The sequence below is a fragment of the Elaeis guineensis genome, chromosome 4, assembly GCF_000442705.2.
Source record: "Elaeis guineensis isolate ETL-2024a chromosome 4, EG11, whole genome shotgun sequence".
NCBI classification, from domain to species: domain Eukaryota; kingdom Viridiplantae; phylum Streptophyta; class Magnoliopsida; order Arecales; family Arecaceae; genus Elaeis; species Elaeis guineensis.
The window spans coordinates 118078290-118097987 of record NC_025996.2 but is presented as its reverse complement, the minus strand read 5'-3'; positions in this window follow the sequence as shown (position 1 = coordinate 118097987).

The window sequence follows — 19698 nt, the reverse complement described above, 5'->3', positions numbered from 1 at the left end:
GTTGACTATTGGACAGTTTGTTAGTCCCATCTTGATTGAATCAAGTATCATGAGATTTCATTATTGATTGTATCTTAGCATCCTAGGAAGACCCTTAATTTATAGTTGATCAATTTGATATCCTAGATCAAACTACAAGATGTTCATCATCATCACTCAGCCAGCCATGTGAGGATTTTAAAATTTAAGACTTTTATTCTTAAAATAATCATGATTAAATTTTGATAAAAGTATAATTTTGGATATTAGATTTTGAAAAAAAAAATTGGAAGCTCATTGTTTGTGCAAGATTAAGATGGGTCTATATCGAATAACAAAGGCTGCTCAAGATGCTGCTAAAGAGATATCAAACTAACAGGATGGTGGTACTTTTCAACAGATCAGTGATATTCTTCAGTAGGAAGGAGTTATTGATCCTGCCAAAAATATCCAGATGGAACAGCAAGAACTGAGTATGGCACAAATAATTCAGACCTTAGTCAGTTTGGTGCAATTGTAGCAACATTACTGTGACAACAAGTGAAACAATGAACACCGCCACCACAAGGATGTAGAGAATAGCCAGAGCAATGGAGTAAAATTGTAGAATTTAAGAAATTATCACTGTCGGCTTTAAAGGAGACTATAGAACCTTTGGAATTGCTGAGAATTGGCATATGGAGATAGAGAAAGCATTCGCTGTTATGGGATGCATGATGATGAAAAGATCTTGTATACATCATACATGTTATAAAGTAATATATTTTAGTGGCAGGTGTAATACCCCATTCCCTAGTAGGCCCAAGCATGAGTTTTAAAGCATGGAAACACAAAAAAAAAGGGCGGTGGGCGAGTAACAGAACTCTTGAAGGTCGGAGTTCTTTCTTCTCTTCTTCTCGATTGAAAGGAATCCTAAATTAATTGGGATTCAAATTCTTTTTGAACTATAAACCCTCCCTTAGAGATCTATTTAAAGACCTCAACTCCCTCGATTCATCCTCACCAAACAATCGCCAAAAGTTTGCATTATTTTCCTCTCCATTTTCTTCCTGATATACTGGTGGTTAATGTTGGTTTGGCTGCTAAAATTTGGATCAATAACAACATAAATCCCTCAAACTATCTTTTCCTCAATCTTCCATAGTTCCTAAGCATGAATCTTTGCCAGATTTTGGTAGAAATTTTTGAGAAAAATGCTGATTATCTATTTTCCTATTTTTCCCTATGTTTTTCTTGATTTTGACTGTCGATTGGCCATCGTCGATCACCAGACTTGGGCCATGATCGCCACCGTGGCTTGCTCCTTCGGCCATGGGTGTTGCTGGCTGGTGGGAAGTCCTCCATCCAAAAAAAATAGGGACCATGAGTCCCCTATTTTCATGAATAAAAGGGGAGGAAATCCCCTATCTCACCCCAATACACAAGGAAGAAGAAAAAAAAGAGAAAAAAAAGAAAGAGAAAAAAAAGGGAAAAAAGAAAAAAGAAAAGAAGAAAAAGAGTTTCTCTCTCTTCCTCTCTCTCTTTTCTGAATTTGAATCCCATCTTTGTCTCCATAGAAAGCTCTACTTTCTCTCTACAATATTTTCTCTCTCTAGATTATTTTTTTCTCTATGTGATTTATGAATCCAATAAATCCATGAGGCACACCCAATTTTTGATACAATCCTAAGTAGGATTTTGATTTGAGATTTTATTTTGATTTAGTTATGACTTAAAATTAATGTAAAAATAATAATTTTGAATAATAGATTCTGAAAAATTTTCAAGGTTAATCGATCTATTCGTTCAGTGTTCTGTAAGAGATAAGTAATGAATCGTCTTCTCAAGATATTTCAAAATTTATTTTAATAAATAGTCTTTGAATTATGCATGATTTATAAAATTATATTTAGAATAGCAAGTGATTTGAAAAATTGAGATTTTTGAAATACTATGGTTTATTGATTATGCATATGTTCAGTAAAAATTATGATATGTTATGAAACTGATTGAATTTATACTCTTAGTCTAACTATATTTCAGTAGATCCTGCCAATGGGGTTATATGTTGGTACTCAATGGGCCCCATCAATGGAAATTATACATTGGTATTCAGTTGATGCTGCTAGTGGGAGATGTGCGTTGGTATTTAATAGACCCTATAGTGGAGGTTGTGCGCTGGTATTCAATGGATCCTGCAATAAGGGTTATATATTGATATTTAGTGGATCCCACTAATGGAGGTTAAATGTTGGTCATAGTCAAAGGCTATTGAGTTATATATGTTTTTGATTTGAATAGGATTTATGATTACACATGCATATGAGTATTGAAATTATTTGACTTATTTAAATAAGTATCAAATATATTTTTATATTTATTCATGATATTATTTTTGAATATTATGTCTTATGATAATATCTAAAATATTTAGTTGAGATATTCATTATTTAATGGACTGTCAAGCTCATTACTCTATATTTTACTGTTCTTACATATTTAGAGATCTATCTTGACTCAAAGATTTGATATGGGAGAGCAAACTACAGGTAGACTTTGATATTTTGATTTATATGGAGATTTATTGGAATCTGATGCAAGACTATGAAATTTAATTTTGTAAGATATTTGATTTAGTTATTTAAAATAAAGTTAAATATTAATTATTTAAATTTTATTCTACTATTTTTTTATGATATTGTGATAAGATGCCTTGCATACTTGTGGGAAGAGTTTTTCATAAGTATGCAGTGGTTGCCATGATTTTTGGCTCATGACCTCAGGTTGGAGGCATAATACAAAGACTGCAACATAAATATGAACATGATAGGGAACAACTCATCTAAAAAAGATTTAGAAGGATGTTTTAAGATCAGTATTTTTCTTGAAGTGTAAGGATTCAAAATAAATAGAAATTTATCTAAAATAAAGAAGTATGACTGTTAAGGAAAATGAAGCTAAATTCATAGAGCATGCCAAGTTTGTTCCGAGGATAATCAAGGATGAGCATGGCCGAGTGCATAAATTTGAGATAGAATTGAAGATAGAAATTTAAAAGCAAATGGTGCCATATGAATTAATTACTTATATAGATGTAGTAAATAAAGTATTAATAATTAAAAGAGAAGTCAATAAAGAACGTGTAGAAAGAGAAAGAAATTAAATGAAAAGAAATAGATCAAATGAATCTCAAAGATAGAATGGTAAAAATACTGAGAGTTTAAATAAGAGATCAATAAAAATAACTTTGAATTGACTGATAGCATCAAGCATTTTAGATGTGGTAAAGCTCATGGTGAAAAGGATTGTCTTTGAAATACTGGTGCATGCTTTAGTGATGGTTAGAAAAGCCATAAAGTAACTAAATGCCCATAAAGAATAAAAAATCAGTCTATTCTGATAATTAAACAAAATAAAGATGGAAACCTATAACCTCAGACCCAAGAAAGGGTGTATGCTTTGACTCAATAAGATGCACAAGTTTCTAATGCTGTGGTGACAAATTTTGAGAGGGATTCTCAAAATTAATTTGATTAATTGATTAGTTACACTTGCAAGATAAGTAATGCTACACTTTTTCTAGATTTATCAGTAATTTATAAAAAATTTTATATTAGATTATTTATGATTTATGAATTTGATGCATTTAGTTTGAATTATCAAATTTATCTATTTTTTAAAATATTAAGTGATCTATGATCGAATGTATTAAATTTGATATGAATCATGCTGATTTATTTCGATATCGCATGGCTTTATGAATTATTTGATTTGAAATATGAAATACGTTTTGAGGAAAGTATATTGATTTAAGATAAATTTTGACTCGTAGTCTGACTATATATCAAACCCCGTTAATAGAGGTTAAATATAGATACTTTGATATCTTGCTAATGGGATGGTTAAATGCTAGTACTTTGATTTTCAACTAGTGAAGGTTGTATATTGATATTTTGACATCCTGCTAGTAGGGTAGTTAAATGCTAGCAATTTGATATCCTACCAATAGGGGTTATACACTGGTACTATGATTTAGTTCATGGCAATCGAGATAAACATGATATTTTTATGAAATTGATTTATGAATAAAAATGAATTCACATTGTTCACATTTTGATTAGTATTGTATATCCTACCAATAGAGGTTATACACTGGTACTATGATTTAGTTCATGGCAATCGAGATAAACATGATATTTTCGATGAATTGATTTATGAATAAAAATGAATTCACATTGTTCACATTTTGATTAGTATTGTATATTTTGAATTGATGCATTTTACATACTTATTTTAATATTTTATTATTATTTAATTTATCTAACTAAAGTGTATATTACTTGTTAGTCTATTTAGCTTATTATTTTATATTCTTTTAATTTTTATAGATTCAGAAATCTAGCTTAACTCGGAGATTCATTATGGGAGAGAGAACTAGAAATAAACTTTGGTATTTTTATTTTAAATTAAGTTTATTAAAATTTGATGCAAGATTATGAAATATTATTTTATAAAATATTTAATTTAATTACTTGAACTAGAACTAAATGTTAATTATTTAAATTTTATTTCACTATTGCATTAATATATCGTATTTGGAATGTCTTGCATGCTTATGGAGAGAGTTCTCTACGAGTATGCAGTGGTTACCATGACCTCTGACTGACAATTTCAGATTGAAAGCATAACAATTTATATGGTATCAAAGTATAAGTAGATAGATTATGATACATAGAATCAGACATGAGTATAGGTGGGTGGATACTAGAGGTATTTGAATGATAACTTATATTGATTGCGACATAACTTAGAAACTTAGATTAGATATAAGTGTATTGATGGTTTGAATCAGATTGCATAGTAGAAGTTTAGTCGTCCAAATTATTTTTAAGCTAATCAAAATAAAAATTTGATTTATAAGATATTATGATGAAAGACTCGATCTTTGAATTAGAGAATGACTATGACTTGAGATAAAAGTATTCTAAATTTTGGAGGACTTGAACACAAAAACTTTTGAGAATGAAATTACTTTTTATGTGGAAAGAATGTGATACCTCCAATCAACCACAGAATTCTTAGAGTAAGGTCAAGAAAGATCTTGCATGAAGTTTAAAGCACCACAAAAAAAATAATGAAGAGAACTCCTATTGGGAGTCTTCTTCCACCTGATCTCATTAGAGAAGAAGCTGATTTCTAAGAGAATTCGGCCTCCCATTCGCTCTATTAGGGATTTGAACTCTCCCTTTCGATCCCATGCTAGAGTTCACAGAGTTCACCATCAATTCATCGAGTTTCATAACATATAGTTCCTCTATCGTCACAGTCAATCATCATTGGAAAAACAAGACAAGGCCAAAAAAAATTATTGATTGCTCTTCCTCTCCTTTCTCCCTAGCCATTAGATCATGTTTTTGGTCAATTATTACCAGATTTTTGTTGGAAAAGACCAAATCCAAAATTTGGCCTATTTTTCTTTGATTTTCTACTTGTTTTCTTGATTTTTCTTATGAATCCTCATTTACGCCACCGCGGTCTGCATCCCCAGCCATCGCCACCATCAAGGAAAAGCTCTCCCCTATTTCAACAAACAAGGGGAATGGGAAGTCCCCTCTTCTGCCAAAAGAGAAATAGGAAAAGAAAAAGATAAAAGATAAACAAAAAGAAAAAAGAAAGAAAACAAAAAGAAAAAAAGAAAAGAAGAGAGAGAGAGTTTCTCTCTCTTCCCTCTCTCTCTTTTCTGAATTTGAATTCCATCTTTCTCTCTATAGAAAGCTCTACTTTCTCTCTCTATAATATTTTCTCTCTTTAAATTGTTTCTCTCTTTCTCTCTCTATATGATTTATGAATCCATTAATGAATCCGTAAGGCATACCCAATTTCTAATACAATCTTAAGTGGGGTTTTGATTTGAGATTTTACTTTGATTTAGCTATGACTTAGAGTTAATGCAAGAATAATAATTTGAATAATAGGTTCTGAAAAATCTTCTTAAGATTAGTCGATCTATTCGTCCAGTATTTTGCAAGAGATAAGTAATGAATCATCTTTTCGAGATATTTTATAATTTATTTTAAAAGTTAATAATTAGTTTTTAAATTATGCATGATTTATAAAATTGTATTTAGAATGACAAGTGATTTCAAAAATTAAGATTTTTGAAATACTATAGTTTATTGATTATGCATATGTTTAGTGCAAATTATGAAATGTTATGTTATAAAAATATTTTGAAACGGATCGAATTTGTGCTCTCAGCCTAACTATATTTCAATGGATTCCACTAATGGAGTTATATATTGGTACTTAATGGGCCCTATCAATGGAGATTATACATTGGTATTCAGTAAACTCTGCTAGTGGAGATTGTGTGCTGATATTTAATAGATCCTGTAGTGGAGGTCATGCACTGGTATTCAGTGGATCCTATCAATGGAGGTTATATATTGATATTCAGTGAATCCCACTAATAAAAGTTAAATATTGAACATAGTCAAAAGCTATTGAGTTATATGTATTTTTTATTTGAATAGGATTTATGATTATGCATGTATAAGAGTATTGAAATTATTTAACTTATTTGAGTAAGCACGAAATATGTTCTCATGTTTAGTCATAGCATTATTTTTGAACATAATATCTTATGATAATATCTGAAATATCTAGTTAAGATATTTATTACTTATTGGACTGTCTACCTCATTACTCTATATTTTATTATTTTTACAGATTCAGAGATCTATCTTGACTCGAAGATTCGATATGGGAGAGCAAACAAAAAGCAGACTTTGATATTTTGATTTATATATTAAGATTTATTGAAATTTGATGTAAGACTATGCAATTTTATTTGTAAGATATTTGATTTAGTTATTTTAAATAAAATTGAACATTAATTATTTAAATTTTATTTCACTATTGCTTTATAATATCATGACGAGATGTCTTGTATGTTTGTGAGAAGAGTTCTCTATAGGTATGCGGCGGTTGCCATGATCCTTAGCTCACGATCTTAGATCAGAGCATGATACAAAGACTGCAACGCAAATATGAACAAGATGCAGAACAACTCATCTAGAAAAGATTTTGAAGGATATTTTAAGATCAATATTTTTTTCAAAGTGTAAAGATTCAGAATGAATAGAAATTTATCTAAAATAAAGAAATATGATTGTTAAGAAATATGAAGCTAAATTCACAGAGCATGCTAAGTTTGTTCCGAGGTTGGTCAAGGATAAGCATGATCAGGTGTATAAATTTGAGATGAAACTGAAGATAGAAATTTGAAAGAAAGTGATGCATATGAATTAACTACTTATACAGATATGGTGAATAAAATATTAATAATTGAAAGAGAAGTTAATAAAAAATGTGTAGAAAAGAAAAGAAGTTAAATGAAGAGAAATAGGTCAAAAAAATCTAAAGGGTAGAATGGCAAAAATATTGAGAGTTCAAATAAGAGATTGGTAAATAACAATTCTAAATTGGTTGATAGCATCAAGCATTTTAGATATGGTAAAGCTTATGGTGAAAAGGATTATCTTTGAAATACTGGTGCATGCTTTGGTTGTGGTCAGAAGAGCTATAAAGAATGAAAAATCAATCTATTCTAACAATTGAACAAAATAAAGATGGAAACCTAGAACCTTGGACCTAAGAAAGGGTGTATGCTTTTACTCAATAAGATACACAAGTTTCTAATGCAGTGGTGATGAGTTCTGAGAGGGATTCTCAAAATTAATTTGATTAATTGATTAGTTTCATTTGCAAGATAAGTAATGTTATACTTTTTCTAGATTTATCAGTAATTTATAATTTTTTTATATTAGATTATTTATGATATATGAATTTGATGCATGTAGTTTGAATTACCAAATTTATCATTTTTTTGAAATATTAAATGATCTATGATCGAATGTATTGAATTTTTGATATGAATCATATTGATTGATTTCAATGTCACATGGCTATATGAATTATTTAATTTAAAATATGCAATATATTTTGAAAAAAGTATATTGATTTGAGATAAATTTTGATTCACAGTCTGACTATATATCAAACCCTACCTGTGAGGGTTAAATACTGGTACTTTGATATCTTGCCAATAGAACAGTTAAGTGCTTGTACTTTGATACCCTATTAGTGGAGGTTATATACTGATATTTGGATATCCTACTAGTGGGATGGTTAAATGCTAGTAATTTGATATCCTACCAGTTGGGTTATGTGCGGGTACTTTGATTTAGTTCATGGTTATAAAGATAAACATGATATTTTAGATGAAATCGATTTATAAATTAAAAAAAATTGTATGAATCATATTTTGATTAGTATTGTATATTTTGAATTGATGCATCTTGCATGCTTATTTTTAATATATTATTATTATTATTTAATTTATCTAGCTAAAGTGTACATTACTTACTAGGCTATTTAGCATATTACTTTATATTTTACTATTTTTATAGATTCAGAAATCTAGCTTAGCTCGGAGATTCATTATGGGAGAGAGAACTAGAGACAGACTTTGATATTTTTATTTTAAATTAAGATTTATTAAAATTTGATGCAAGATCATGAAATACTATTTTATAAGATATTTTATTTATTTATTTAAACTAAAACTGAATGTTAATTATTTGAATGTTGTACCATTGTTGCTTTATTATATCATATTTGGAATGCCTAATATGTTTATGGAGAGAATTTTTCATGAGTATACAGTAGTTATCATGACCTCTGATTGACGATCTTAGATTAGAGGTGTAACAATTTATATGGTATCAGAGTATAAGTGGATAGATTATGACACATAGAATTAGGCATGAATATAGATCGGTAGATACAAGAGATATTTGGATGGCAACCTATATTGATTGCGACATAATTTAAAAACTTAGATTTGACACTAGTGTATTAATAGTTTGAATCAGAGTACATAGTGAAAATATAGTGTTCTAAATTATGTTTAGGCTAATGAATATGAGAATTTAATTTAAAAGATATTATGATGAAAGACTTGATCTTCAATTTAGAGGATGACTATGACTTGACGTAAAAGTATTCCAAATTTTTGAGGACTTGAGCAAGAAAAATTTTGAGAACAAAATTACTTTTTATGAGGGGAGAATATGATACCCCCCAATCAGCCACACAAATCGTAAAGAAAGCTAAAAAAAAGATCTTGCATGAATTTTGAAGCACCACAAAAAAAATAATGAAGAAAACTCCGTTGGGAGTCTTCTTCCATCCGATCTCATCAGAGAAGAAGCCAATTTTGGGAAGAATTGGGCCTCCCTTTCACTTTATTTAGGGATCCATGGAGTTCATGAAGTTCACGTCGATTCTTTCATCATATGTAGTTCCTCTACCATCGTGGTCAATCGTCACAGGAAAAATAAGATAAGGCCAAAAAAAATATTGATTGCTCTTCCTCTCCTTTCTTCTTAGCCATTGGATCATGCTTTCGGTTGATTATCATTAGATTTTTGTTGGAAAAAACCAAATCCAAAATTTCCTAACTTTTCTTTGATTTTCTTCTTGTTTCTTGATTTTTCCTATGAATCATCATTTGCGCCACTGCGGCCTGCATCCCCAGCCACCACCACCATCAAGGAAAAGCTCTTCCTGTTTCAACAAACAAAGGGAATGGACAGTCCCCTCTTTCGCCAAAAGAAAAAGAGAAAAAGAAAAAAGAAAGAAAGAAAGAAAGAAAGAAAGAAAAAGAGAAAAAAATTTCTCTCTCCACTCTCTTCCCACTTGTTCTCTCTAAAAAAATTTTACTTTCTCTCTCTATAAGTTTCTCTCTCTAAAAGCTGTTGGAAAACATAGACAATTTTATGCATATATTTCAAAATTTTTTCAAATAAATTATAGCAGAAGATAACTAGATTAATCATATTAATCTAATATGCATATGATCTAATTATTAAATCAACCTACTCTAGGATTTATGACATGATATATGGCATATAAAATCTGAAATAATCACATAATAAAATCTGTATGCATCGATGTAAATGGTAGATCAAATCTACACCTATCTGAGTTCAGAACTCGATACTTAAGCATGGATTGATGATCGTCGCTATTGATAGACATATTAAAATGATCTTTGCTAGTTGCTCGCAGCTACACAAGCATCTGACCACTATGAAAAGTCTACTCGAAGCTCCGATCTGATTAATCTTCTCGAAAATGCTAGTTCACATGAAGACCTTCTTTTTGATTGATTTAATTTTTTTTTTTAAATCTCTAGAACTTTTTCAGAGATTGAAGATAGACTTCTTGTGAAGATAAAGAGGTGGAAGAAAGATAGAGAAGAAAATAATTTTCTTCTAACTTAGTCTCTCTTCCCAAACCGTTAGGACCAAAAATCTAGAATTCAGATTTTTACGCACCCAAAGAGAAAAGACTCTCTTTTTCTTTTCATGCCATGAACTCATGCCCAAGGACTTCTCACCATGAAAGCCCTTTTCTCTAACCTCTTACATGCATAAAAGAGAAGTACAAACCCCTTTTTATTGGCATGTAAAAAATTGGGTGAAGAGTCCAAGAGATCTTGGACTCTTCCAAGAGATGTCGTATCCTCTCCTAATTTCATATCAAAACATGCCCAAAAAAAAATGGGACACCCCTTTCTATATTTTTTTATAATAAATCAATTCTCCAACTAATTTTTTATAAAAAATCTCCTCAAAATGTTGCACACATAAGGAAAAAAAAATATGTTGGCGGTAAGGTTTTGTAGATAATGTCAAACATTATCTATATGGTATCCAATTCAAATTAGGTTTGAACATACCAAATAAAATCAGATTTTAACCAAATTGGGATGCGAGATAGAGAAGAGAAAGGACTCTTTGGCATGAAAAAATTTTATACAAAATAATTTTGTGCATGAGGAAGAATGGCATGCAAATTTTAGTGCGCAAGTGAGGAAGAGTCCATTCTTTTATGGACTCTTTTTTTCCTTATTTGAATCCAAACCAAATCACATCTGGTTTAGCCAAAATAAAATAGGTGAAATCTAATCTAATTAGATTCATAAATTTTTAATAAAATTTTAATCAAATTTAAAATTGATTGAACCAAAGTTCTGATCAAATCAGGGATAATTCTTTCTTAGTGATTAGGTCATCTCATAATCTAATCAGATCAAACCTAATTGAATCTAATTCAATTAGATTTTATTTAATCCTTTTGCTCAATCAAATTAAGCTAATCAGTAAGTTAATTACTAATTAATTTTTTATTAATTCACTAACACTTGATGAATAAATTTATTATAATTTTTGCATAAGGTTAATCATCAATCAAATTGATGATTAAGCTCTTGAATGATTCTCAATCGTTGATCAGCCATATGATCAATCAGAAACTTTTTTGAGTGTGACTCCATAGATTTGAATTTAAATTGGTAGTACAGAAATAAATTTTTGAATCAATCGATATAATTATCTAGCAATGGTGATCCGACATCCAGATGGGTCGAATGATGGCGAAGCAACATTCAAGAATCTATTGATGTATGGTTACCGTATAATTCATCCTTTTGACCCTAATACTCGAGGAGACTTAAGATTTAACTGTCAATCCTAGATAAGTCATCCACATTGTACTTCAATCTTTCAAATCTATCATATAGATTATCTGGATCCAGATTTTGCTAAATTGAAATACATTGATACATTAACTCCTACTAATTCGGAGGGATCAATTCCATCTTGACTCATGCACCGACTTGACAAGTACTTAACTATATCCAAAATCTTTCATCATTGAATTATAAATTCAGATAGTCTGGCATCAAAGTGTAGTGAGTTGCTTACAAGTCACCGTAGTGATCTCAGATCGGAGAGACACTTATACCCATACACTTCGCGAGCTACCCTTGACACAGAGTACCCTGCAATTGGTCGCGTTCAATGATGATGTACTCCTATATCTCATCTGCATGCCATACTAGTATCTCCACACCAATTGGTTATAAAGACAATCAATGCATATGGCACACAATGATCTACACTTGATATCGCTATCATCCTAGTAATAGCATATCGTTTGATCGCAAACCAGTTTAAGAATTACGTGATAAATTCTCCTTTATCGATCAAAGTAATCCTAAGGACTTCATCACCACATAAGAGTTCGTTAGAAGATGTCACTTTGTGATAAAAAAACAAATAATTTTTATTATTTATCAATTCATATTCATTTATAATTAACACAATCGTCAAATAATTGACTTTAGGATACAATTCCCAATAACTCCCACTTGGATTAAAGCCAATCAGTATAGTATCATATATCCATCTTCGATTTATCATCTCAGAACTCTTAGATCCCAAAGCTTTAGTAATGGATTGGTCAATTTCTCCTTTCCATCGAACTTTTAAAGTTCGACATCACCTTAACAGATTTCTCGAATAAGATGGTAGCGATGCAAAATGCTTGGTAAACTAATGAGACTTCAGCTCCTTGGCATGAGCTATGGCTCCAATGCTGTACAATATAGAAAGACCATCATCGAAAGGTGCCACTCCTAACTTGCTAGCGAACCTGTACAATCACATAGCTTCCTTGCAAGCATCGAATACTGCAATGTATTCTGTCTCATAAATTGAATTGGCTATATTATTCTACTTGAAATTTTTCAATACATTGCTCCATTATTTAGGATAAAGATGTATTCCAACACATTCTTGCTTTTATTATGTCTAACTAAAAACTAGAATCATACTCTATAAGTTTTAAGTCAGATTCTCCATAACCAAATCATCGATCCTTAGTATTTCTCAAATACTTAAGGATGGCCTTCTAGTGATTCTCATCCGAATCTTACAGGTACTACTCTCTATCTTAGTGAGTATACCATATCCAGTCTCGTAGATGGGATTCATAATAGAACAAATTCTACTGATAAACACTCAATGTACGTTGGACTGAGATAACCCAAACATTCTCTTAGATCTATCTCTATAGATTTTCATCTCTAGGATGATTAATGCTTTTCCCAAAGTCCTTTATGGAGAATCAATAATAATAGTGAAATTTTATTCTTTGTAATGTAAGAAATGTCATTCTTGATTAAGAAAATTTCATTCACATACAAAACAAGAAATATACTTATAGAACTATTAACCCATTTATATTTGCAGGGTTCTTCTTCGTTCTCAATGAAGCCATGTATTTTGATCATTTATCAAAATGCACGTTCCAACTCTGAAATATTTCAATATTACCACAGGAGAAATTATCTCGTTATCATCAATACCATAATGTTGATAATATCTTTAGGCAACTAGATGGACTTTATAGATCTTCACCTTTTCGTCTGTGCCCTCTGATCTTATTGAAGATCCACTTACACTCTATGGGCTTTATCCTTTCGAGTGGATCAACGAGTGTCCATACATTGTTGACCTTCATGGACTATATTTCAGACTTTATGGTTCCAAGATACTAATCAGAGTCAGACCTCTACATGGTATCCATGTAGGTGATTAGATCCTTGTTGTTCTCATCGAGTTCAACAGGATCACATCCCAAACCTAGATACCGAAGTGTCTATCCGATGAATGCGGTACTCTAGCAGATCTCCTTAATGGTGCCTCTATAACAAGTTTCAAATTTGATCTAATCAAATTTAATTCTATAGGTTTACTAGATTGTATCGGTTCTTCTACCTATCGAACTTTATAAGTTCTACATTAAAGGCATCAGTTCCTTCACCAAGGCACTCCTTTTTTTCTAAAAAAATATCAAACAATTTTTGTTCTTTAGCAAGGTAGAAGTTATATCTCCTAGATTCTTTGGGATTATCCTACAAAATAATACATATAGAATCAAGATCCAAGCTAATCGGTCTATAAATATTTGACATAAACCAAACACTCTCAAATTCTAAGATAAAAAAGTATCGACTTATGCCTAGTCCATATCTCATATGGAGTTATTGCAACTAATTAATTCAGAATCCAGTTCAGAACATGATAAGTAGTCTCAAGAGCATAATCCTAAAAGGAGACGGACAGACTTGTAAACCCCATAATGAATCGAACTATATCTAATAAAGTCAATTCAAGAAGAGAGAATCCTATCATCTTCTAGATATGTCAAAAACTCATTGAAAAGGCATTCTTCTCTTTGGTCTGACCGAAGAGTTTCAATGCTTTTCTCAATTTATTTCTATATCTTATTAAGAAATTATTTAAATATTTTTAATAATCTAAATTTATGACAAACATATTCGTAGATCTAATATATCAATATGTATCAGACTCGAAACATCATTGGCTCATTCATCTTTTTCAGCAAAAGATGACTTGATCATCTTACTAAGGAGATAGGATTGATAGATTAATAATGATTCACAATCATTGACTTCAAAAATTATTTCTTATTGATTCTATTCTTATTTATATGACCGATCCCAAATTACCAAAGGTAGACTTTCATGACATTATCTACTGTAAGGAGTTTGTTTGTTGTGTACAATACATTAACAGGCTGTGACCTTTTGTAAATACTATTTCTTTAATTATTCATCATGATTTTGACATCATTTATAATGATATCATAAAAATCATTAGACAATAGTGACAATCACTAAAACGACAATTAAAAATAGACTCAACAATTCTTAAAATCAGGATTGGAACATAACTTTCATCTTCAATATTCAAAAATCTCATACGATTTTCAATCTTTCTGCTAACCTAAAGTCATTGCAATAATTTGTATAGACTTTTGATATCCAATACCCAAGTAGTAGTGTCACAGATAGAGAAATCACAAGGTGCTATCGTATAAGTACCTTGTCAGTAATCCTTTGTTGATTTCTCTTTTTTAGCCTATTCGGATCAAGAAACTCTACTAGAGTAGGTTAATCTTAGACTCTTTTATTAGTTCAGCTCCTTAGCCCAAGCATGACTCTCTTGCATCTTTTTTTTTCTTTCTCAAAAAATTATTGTCCCACTGAAGACACATCTTCAGAGATACAAAAGAACTTCTTCAATATTTGAAAGATTTTTTCCTATTGAGCATCATCAAATTTATAACTAAATTTATATTTTTTACTACTTTTAAAAATATCACATGATGATACAATCATTTGATCACTTCTGATAAGTACCTTTGATCGCATCATCTGTGTTAGATGTGAGAACATCAAGTGCTAGATCCGTAATCATATATAGGATCCATTCGTGCTCTAGAACTATTTGCAACTTTCAACATCATCTATCAAAGTTGGGTCTTATAAATAAGTCACTATCAAATAGTGAACGAAACAACAGACATTTAGCCATAACTGAAAGACAAATACAAGATCTATATGTTTATAAATTGATCAAGCCTAAAGACTTGGACTTTAGTCTAAAGATTCTTCTACTATTTTAGTCAAATTGGTAGCCTCTACCTTCAATCCAAAGAATTACTCTAATTCTTTAGTAGGTACTAGAATTCACACAGATTACACACGAGCCTGACTTTGGCTGGCTTACCTATGTACATCTATGGGTAGATTCTTAACCAATTATTTTAGTAAATAATTTTTAGTAATAAGTTTTGCCCCAAGTTTTATTTCAGTAGGTGATGGGCCTCCACTAAAAGTCTCGGTTAGGTCCAACCATTAACATGATCATCCTTAAGAATCTAACTATCAAATGATCAGGTCTAACTTTGATCGGCTAACCAGACCACTCGTCAGAGAGACTCGACTGAGTCATCATATTATGAATGATAATTTCAATAGCAGATGAGCACCAGGCTTTTGGACCTTCAATGACCATCATACTAATGAACCCATTATCATCCAACTTAATGGGAGACTATGATTTAGTTATCACCATAACTATCTCATTTTAGGGACTGAATAATTTAGAGGATTAATTTATGAGTTAAGAGAAGAGAAGAGATCAATCAGTAAATCACAATCCTCCCACTGACTTCACCAAGTCATTAAATTGGATCAAGGTCATGCTAGTTGAAATGGCACCTAGATCAATTACACTGATCAACCTTAATGGCACGAGTCAACTCGAATCACTTAGCGATCTAATCAAGACATAATCCACCAAATCAGTTAGATAAGTGAGATCGATGGGAGGATGTGCTAAGCTTACCTTAGACACCATCGAAATGGCTAGGTAAGCCGCTCTCAATTAAAAATTATCGATCAAAATATCGAACTTACCTTAGACACCAATTGATTAATTAGTTTCGATTTGACCAACCTAATGATTTGGATTCAATCACTGAACCACAATCAAAGTCCATTTGATCTAATCAAAGATATGAACTTTATCATCTACAACTATTCTATTGGTTTTAAAAAATTCTGATTTAATCTAATTCAATATTTGGTTAGATTTAATCAATTTCTCTATATGATCCATTAACTCTTTGATTCTAACCTTAGGTTTAACCTAATTAAGAAGATCTGATTTGATCTAACCTATGCCCCCATGTTTTATGCGAATGACATTAGTGTTGGATGTATAGCTTAGAAGCCAATCTTGACTGACGTATATCATATTTTTAGGATATATTTTTATACTTTATAGGCACTTATATTACCATTCATATTTTATGTGTCTATGAATCATCCAAGGGATTAACAAGATGATGACACATATTCTCAAAGAGTTGAGAATTTGAGATATGTGTCATTGATGGTTAATTTTTAAATTACTCCTGATCAATGGATCATCATGGGGATAGTGATTGATTCGAAAAGATCAGTACGCAGATTACTTCCTTGAATAGATGAGTCTCGAGTCTGTGGTATAGTGACACTGGAGTGAGAGTGCAGGTGATTGTTAGAGAACAATTAGCATTGAGCATGACCAACACAAGAAGTCACATAGATATCTGCTCACTTATTAGTGACTTTCTTGATGTTGCATTGGTGTGACTGATCTTTTGATCTGAGATGGTACTACTACTCGCAGTGAGGGTGCTGAAGTTTAATTAACACATAAATATGAGTCTCAATGAATTCTTATAGTGGATGTTGATGACAGTTGATCCACTATAGTAGTAGGATGCACATCAAGATGGAATCCATCTATCCTCGCAGAAAGAAGTAGTCCTATGAGATTTAAGAAGTTGAGTCTTTAAGTCTATGGCCATAGCAGTGTGATTAATGAAAAGTTTTCATGAGAATCACATATAAACTTGAGCTAATTGAATCTATCATATGACCGATGATGAGGTTTGACAATTCATCCATGATATGTCATCTGATCGGGGCTCACGATAGAAAGATTATATCATACGTTAACTACACCTAGAGGTTTATTATCTTTTATTTTACTAAGTTGCCACCACATACTGCTCATTGTCACTGATGGATTGTGAGATCTACGAGCATCATCTTGATGATCGATGATCCTTGGTGGGTAGAGTTAGAATGATTTCAATCCATTGGAAAGAGTTTCAATAATATTATGATAAAGATCATAATATATCTCACTACCAGACAGAATAGAACCTATGGGGTCACACACAAAGAGATTTTTGACTAATCAGATGGTTGAATTATGATTATGAATGACAGGATTTGATTGTCAATTTGATTGATGATTAATCCAATGCAAAAGTTGCAATTAAGAAACTTGCTAAAGAGTTAGTGAAGTCATAGGAGGATAAATTAATAATTAGATTACTAATTAGCTCAATTTAATTGAGCTATGAGATTTGTATCAAGTCTAATTAAATTAGATTTAATTTGACTTGATATAGATTTGATTTGATCAAGCCTAATTGGATTATGAAATAACGAAATTGTCTAGGAGAATGATTTCTTGTTGAATTAAAATTTAGGTTTGACTTAATTTCTAATTAGACTAGGATCTTATTAAGAATGTTTGAATTTCTATTTAAATTAAAAAATTTTCTCTTCATGGGTGCATGAAATCCTAATTGGATTAGGATTAAATTGAGTTTGACTTAAGCACCAAGAGAGAGTCCAAAAGAACTAAGACTCCTTCTCTAATTAAGTAATATCTAATCTAAATAGTTGGGGCTTCAAATTAGATTTAGATTTTTATCAATTTGGATCTAATCAATTTTAATATGATTAGAATTGGTTAGAGTTTAATTGATTTAAATCAGTCACCTAAAGAGGAGTCCTATGTGGATTGGACTCCATTTCTTTCATGTGCCAAAAGAAGCCCATGCCCAACTAGTTTTTGATGCCACACCTTCTCCTCTTTTTAGCATGTAAGAACCATGGGAAATTCTTTTATTCTTGTGTGAAACCTGGGCACAAAAAGGATTGAGGTGGGTGGCGTATTTGTTAGGTCCTAAAAGGTTTGGACTCTTATCTCCTTATCCCTTCACCTATTTAAATGTGGGATCCATATGGGGCATTGGAACAACCTGGTTAAGATCAAATTTTGGATGCCAACGAGAAAGGAGGCATGCATGAAAAATAAGGGAGAAGAGGGCGCGGCATCATGGGTCCATGACATAAGGTAAGTAGGTGTTTATCCCTTCTTTCTTACCAACAACCAAGAGTTGGTTGTTAGGACCAATCTCTCTCTCTTGTCCATATTTGGATATAGATTTTTCTTCTTCTCTTTGTCTAAGAGTTGGATGAAATTCTTACATTTCTAGCATAGAGATTTGGTGCAAGAGTTTTAGAAAGAAAAGAGAAGAAAGGATTCTTCTCATGATCTCTAGCATAGAGATCATCATCCTCCTATTTTCTTCTTCTCTAAGAGTATCTTAAGAGAAGAGAAGATTTTTAACCATCAAGATGCGATCTGTGCAAGGAAGCTAGCACCCCGATGAGATCAAAAAGTTTCTGATCAGATCAAAATCTCGTATGGATATCCATAGAGGTCGGATACTTGTGCGGCTTCAAGGGACTTTTGGAAGACATCCACGATCATCAGTTCATGATGAAGATCGACTCATGCCAAGGTATGAAGTCTATTTATTTTTTTTTATTTGATTTTTATATCTGAATCCTATCTCACATATAATGATCCTATTTATAGTTTTAAAATTTGATCTTATGTATGCTTAGATTAAATTAGATTTAATCTGAATTTTTAAATTTCTGCTGTGTACTCATTTTGAAAAATTTTTGCATGCATGAAATCATGAAACTCCAACAGTAGTATCAGAGCCATGTTATATGCATGAGATTAGGATTTAGATCTAAAATCTGTAGAGAAAAATTTTAAATCTAAAAGTTTTTGATGTCGTTCTGACATAAGGTTGTCCTGGCATAACTTGTTGTGCTGAATGATTATCCTACAATGATGTTAAAATTTTTAATTAAATATAATTTTAGATCTAATTTTTTCAGTATATATATGATATATGTTTTGTTATTTAGATCTGAAAAAAATTTTGAGATCTATTTTGATTCGTATATGTGATATATGAAAGCATGTTTAGGACTAAAATTTGTTTCTATGATATGAACTTATTCATGTATATGATATATATTTATATGTATGATCTGAAATTATTTTGAAATCAAAACATACTTTTCATGCAAAGAATTTAGATAAAAAATTTTGATTTAAGAACTAAAATTAGTGTTTATGCATGAGGGATTGGTCATAGGTAGATCAAATTAGGTCATATAATTGGATTACATCTAAGATTTTTGATTTGATCATATTGGATCTAGATCGATTTAGCAGTTGATCAAACAGAGTCAAATATTGATTAGGGTGAGGTCAATAAAGCTTAAGATCATATAATTATTGTTGA